This window comes from Oncorhynchus mykiss, chromosome 25 (genome assembly GCF_057628025.1).
Source record: "Oncorhynchus mykiss isolate SJ-2025 chromosome 25, ASM5762802v1, whole genome shotgun sequence".
In the NCBI taxonomy this organism is placed as follows: domain Eukaryota; kingdom Metazoa; phylum Chordata; class Actinopteri; order Salmoniformes; family Salmonidae; genus Oncorhynchus; species Oncorhynchus mykiss.
The window spans coordinates 16,415,951-16,422,025 of record NC_143046.1 but is presented as its reverse complement, the minus strand read 5'-3'; positions in this window follow the sequence as shown (position 1 = coordinate 16,422,025).

Below are 6,075 nucleotides of genomic sequence, written 5' to 3'. Positions count from 1 at the left end.
CAACCTGTTATTTTCCATGTTATAGCCCTATTCGGACATGTCTTATTACAGACGTTGGTTATGCAATTATTATTCAGGCATGTGGGTATTTCTGAGGACGATTCACACGCTAAATAGCGTTTCAATCGGTGACTTCACTTGCTCTGAGACATTGAAGTAGTTGTTCCTCTTGCTCTGCAAGAGCCGCGGCTTTTGTGGAGCGATGGGTAACGATGCTTCTTGGGTGACTGTGTTGACGTGTGCAGAGGGTCCCTGGTTCCCGCTCGGGTATGGGCGAGGGGACGGTCTAAAGTTATACTGTTACATATAGGTGTCCCTATAATATTTCAATTGATGAAGTGTGATCATAATAATTATTTTAGCTATCCATGGTAGACATCCTTCCTAATAACAAGACCCCCCATCCTGCAGATTTGAGCTGCTGCTTGAGATCCCGAGGTAGGGTGAGCAGGGGAATCTATCAAATAGTGCACCTCTAATTCTGTACTGTACTACTGCAATTAGTCAAATGACTCACACTACTACATGCTACCAAATAAACCACAAATCTTTCACAATACTGTGAATATATAGTTTCACAGACATGTTGTTGCATTTTTTTCTGGTTTGTGCTAAATCGTTAAGAATAGTATAAAACCAGTCTGCCCACCACCAAGGTGAATTGGTTTAGTCTTGACTCTTGGTGTCATGTACTGTCATGTTGTGTCTTGTTTCTGTCCTTTCCCTTCACCCTGTCTCCCTCTGCTGGTCGTTGTTAGGTTACCTTTTCTCCCCCTCTTTCCCCCAGCTGTGCCTTGTCTCCTCCTAACTACCTCGTCACCCCTTTTCCCACCTGTTCCCTTTTTCCCTCTGATTAGTCCTCTATATCTCTCTCTGTTTCTGCTCCTGTCTTTGTCGGATTCTTGTTTGTGTTGTTCATGCCTGAACCAGACTATCGTCATGTTTGCTGCAACCTTGTCCTGTCCTGTCGGAACCTGCCGGTCCATCTGAGCCTACGTTTTGTTTTGTTATTAAAGAAGCTCTGTTTACGTTAATTCGCTTTTGGGTCCTCATTCACGCACCGTAACAGAAGAATCCGACCAAGAATGGACCCAGCGACTTCGGATCCTCTCCACTCAGCCGTCGAGATCCAGGGAGCGATGCTAGGCAGACACAAGCAGGAATTGTCTGCTGCTCGACATGCCGTTGAGACCCTGGCCACCCAAGTCTCCAACCTCACAGAACAGGTTCACCATCTCCGCCTCGATCCACCGGCCACTTCCAGGGCTTTCGAATCTCCGGAGCCCAGAATCAATAACCCGCCGTGTTACTCTGGGGAGCCCACTGAATGCCGCTCGTTCCTCACCCAGTGTGATATTGTGTTTTCTCTCCAGCCCAACACTTACTCCAGGAGCACTGCTCGTGTCGCCTACGTCATATCTCTCCTTACTGGACGGGCTCGTGAGTGGGGCACGGCAATCTGGGAGGCAAGGGCTGAGTGTACTAACCAGTATCAGGACTTTAAGGAGGAGATGATACGGGTTTTTGATCGATCTGTTTTTGGGGAGGAGGCTTCCAGGGCCCTGTCTTCCCTATGTCAGGGTAATCGATCCATAACAGACTACTCTATTGAGTTTCGCACTCTTGCTGCCTCCAGTGGCTGGAACGAGCCGGCTTTGCTCGCTCGTTTTCTGGAGGGTCTCCGCGCAGAGGTAAAGGATGAGATTCTCTCCCGGGAGGTTCCTTCCAGCGTGGATTCCTTGATTGAACTCGCTATTCGCATTGAGCGACGGGTTGATCTTCGTCACCGAGCTCGTGGAAAGGAGCTCGCGTTCTCCGTTGCCCCCCTCTCCGCATCACTACCATCTTCCTCTGCCGGCTCGGGTGCTGAGCCTATGCAGCTGGGAGGTATCCGCATCTCGACTAAGGAGAGGGAACGGAGAATCACCAACCGCCTCTGTCTCTATTGCGGTTCTGCTGGTCATTTTGTCACTTCATGTCCAGTAAAAGCCAGAGCTCATCAGTAAGCGGAGGGCTACTGGTGAGCGCTACTACTCCTGTCTCTCCTTCAAGATCCTGCACTACCTTGTCGGTCCATCTACGCTGGACCGGTTCGTCAGCTTCCTGCAGTGCCTTAATAGACTCTGGGGCGGAGGGCTGTTTTATGGACGAGACCTGGGCTCGGGAACATGACATTCCTCTCAGACAGTTAAGGGAGTCCACGGCCTTGTTCGCCCTGGATGGTAGTCCTCTCCCCAGGATTCAGCGTGAGACGCTACCTTTAACCCTCACTGTTTCTGGTAATCATAGCGAAACCATTTCTTTTTTAATTTTTCGTTCACCTTTTACACCTGTTGTTTTGGGCCATCCCTGGCTAGTTTGTCATAATCCTTCCATTAATTGGTCTAGTAATTCTATCCTCTCCTGGAACGTCTCTTGTCATGTGAAATGTTTAATGTCTGCTATCCCTCCTGTTTCCTCTGTCTCTTCTTCACAGGAGGAGCCTGGTGATTTGACAGGGGTGCCGGAGGAATATCACGATCTGCGCACGGTGTTCAGTCGGTCCAGGGCCACCTCTCTTCCTCCACACCGGTCGTATGATTGTAGTATTGATCTCCTTCCGGGAACCACTCCCCCCCGGGGTAGACTATACTCTCTGTCGGCTCCCGAACGTAAGGCTCTCGAAGATTATTTGTCTGTAGCTCTTGCCGCCGGTACCATAGTCCCCTCCTCCTCTCCCGCCGGAGCGGGGTTTTTTTTGTTAAGAAGAAGGACGGGTCCCTGCGCCCCTGCATAGATTATCGAGGGCTGAATGACATAACAGTGAAGAATCGTTATCCGCTTCCTCTTATGTCTTCAGCCTTCGAGATCCTGCAGGGAGCCAGGTTTTTCACTAAGTTGGACCTTCGTAACGCTTACCATCTCGTGCGCATCAGGGAGGGGGACGAGTGGAAGACGGCGTTTAACACTCCGTTAGGGCACTTTGAATACCGGGTTCTTCCTTTCGGTCTCGCTAACGCTCCAGCTGTCTTTCAGGCATTAGTCAATGATGTCCTGAGAGACATGCTGAACATCTTTGTTTTCGTTTACCTTGACGATATCCTGATTTTTTCACCGTCACTCCAGATTCATGTTCAGCACGTTCGACGTGTCCTCCAGCGCCTTTTAGAGAATTGTCTTTTTGTGAAGGCTGAGAAGTGCTCTTTTCATGCCTCCTCCGTCACATTTCTCGGTTCTGTTATTTCCGCTGAAGGCATTAAGATGGATCCCGCTAAGGTCCAAGCTGTCATTGATTGGCCCGTCCCTAAGTCACGCGTCGAGTTGCAGCGCTTTCTCGGCTTCGCGAACTTCTATCGTCGTTTCATCCGTAATTTCGGTCAGGTGGCAGCCCCTCTCACAGCCCTTACTTCTGTCAAGACGTGCTTTAAGTGGTCCGTTTCCGCCCAGGGAGCTTTTGATCTCCTCAAGAATCGTTTTACATCCGCACCTATCCTTGTTACACCTGACGTCTCTAGACAGTTCATTGTCGAGGTTGACGCGTCAGAGGTGGGCGTGGGAGCCATTCTTTCTCAGCGCTCCTTCTCTGACGACAAGGTCCACCCTTGCGCGTATTTTTCTCATCGCCTGTCGCCGTCGGAACGTAACTATGATGTGGGAAACCGCGAACTGCTCGCCATCCGCTTAGCCCTAGGCGAATGGCGACAGTGGTTGGAGGGGGCGACCGTTCCTTTTGTCGTTTGGACTGACCATAGGAACCTTGAGTACATCCGTTCTGCCAAACGACTTAATGCGCGTCAGGCGCGCTGGGCGCTGTTTTTCGCTCGTTTCGAGTTCGTGATTTCTTATCGTCCGGGCTCTAAGAACACCAAGCCTGATGCTTTATCTCGTCTCTTCAGTTCTTCAGTAGCCTCCACTGACCCCGAGGGGATTCTCCCTGAGGGGCGTGTTGTCGGGTTGACTGTCTGGGGAATTGAGAGGCAGGTAAAGCAAGCACTCACTCAAACTCCGTCGCCGCGCGCTTGTCCCAGGAACCTTCTTTTCGTTCCCGTTCCTACTCGTCTGGCCGTTCTTCAGTGGGCTCACTCTGCCAAGTTAGCCGGCCACCCTGGCGTTCGGGGTACGCTTGCTTCCATTCGCCAGCGCTTTTGGTGGCCCACCCGGGAGCATGACACGCGTCGCTTCGTGGCTGCTTGTTCGGTCTGCGCGCAGACTAAGTCCGGTAACTCTCCTCCTGCCGGCCGTCTCAGGCCGCTTCCCATTCCCTCTCGACCGTGGTCTCACATCGCCTTAGATTTTGTCACCGGACTGCCTTCGTCAGCGGGGAAGACTGTTATTCTTACGGTTGTCGACAGGTTCTCTAAGGCGGCTCATTTTATTCCCCTTGCTAAGCTTCCTTCTGCTAAAGAGACGGCACAAATCATCATCGAGAATGTTTTCAGAATTCATGGCCTTCCGTCAGACGTCGTTTCGGACAGAGGTCCGCAATTCACGTCTCAATTTTGGAGGGAGTTTTGCCGTTTGATTGGGGCTTCCGTCAGTCTCTCTTCCGGCTTTCACCCCCAGTCTAACGGTCAAGCAGAACGGGCCAATCAGACTATTGGTCGCATCTTACGCAGTCTTTCTTTTCGCAACCCTGCGTCTTGGTCAGAACAGCTCCCCTGGGCAGAATACGCCCACAACTCGCTTCCTTCGTCTGCGACCGGGCTATCTCCTTTTCAGAGTAGCCTCGGGTACCAGCCTCCGCTGTTCTCATCTCAGTTCGCCGAGTCCAGCGTCCCCTCCGCTCAGGCTTTTGTCCAACGTTGCGAGCGCACCTGGAAGAGGGTCAGGTCTGCACTTTGCCGTTATAGGGCGCAGACTGTGAGGGCTGCTAATAAGCGTAGAACTAAGAGTCCTAGATATTGTCGCGGTCAGAGAGTTTGGCTCTCCACTCAGAACCTTCCCCTTAAGACCACTTCTCGCAAGTTGACCCCGCGGTTCATTGGTCCGTTCCGTATTTCTCGGATCATTAATCCTGTCGCAGTTCGACTTCTTCTTCCGCGATATCTTCGTTGCGTCCACCCGGTCTTCCATGTCTCCTGTGTCAAGCCCGTTCTTCGCGCCCCCGCTCGTCTTCCCCCCCCCCCCCCATCCTTGTCGAGGGCGCACCCATCTACAGGGTCCGTAGGATTTTGGACATGCGTCCTCGGGGCCGTGGTCATCAGTACCTAGTAGATTGGGAGGGGTACGGTCCTGAGGAGAGGAGTTGGGTTCCCTCTCGGGACGTGCTGGACCGTGCGCTGATCGATGATTTCCTCCGTTGCCGCCAGGTTTCCTCCTCGAGTGCGCCAGGAGGCGCTCGGTGAGTGGGGGGGTACTGTCATGTACTGTCATGTTGTGTCTTGTTTCTGTCCTTTCCCTTCACCCTGTCTCCCTCTGCTGGTCGTTGTTAGGTTACCTTTTCTCCCCCTCTTTCCCCCAGCTGTGCCTTGTCTCCTCCTAACTACCTCGTCACCCCTTTTCCCACCTGTTCCCTTTTTCCCTCTGATTAGTCCTCTATATCTCTCTCTGTTTCTGCTCCTGTCTTTGTCGGATTCTTGTTTGTGTTGTTCATGCCTGAACCAGACTATCGTCATGTTTGCTGCAACCTTGTCCTGTCCTGTCGGAACCTGCCGGTCCATCTGAGCCTACGTTTTGTTTTGTTATTAAAGAAGCTCTGTTTACGTTAATTCGCTTTTGGGTCCTCATTCACGCACCGTAACACTTGGTTGACGGTGTTGGGGGATGAGTAATGTATTGATGCTCAAGTGCACAAAAACACAAATTTGTTTATATTTGTCTTTGTTACTTTTTAAAAAATATATTTATGAGTCTTATTTTTGTATATATTTTTAAATGTTATGATTATTTATTTGTGTTGTTCCAAATGTCTGAATACAAATTGCAGTTGGTGCAGAATGGTGCTAGAACCGCCACTGCCTAAGACATCAACAGCCAGCCTAAGAAGTAGGCCGATAATTTCTATACGCAGCGGACCAAAGACCAAACACACACTAGCGTTTTTCATAGCGAAGAGAAAGAGCAGGCGAGAGAGAGAGTGGATCAGGGCAGGCAGAC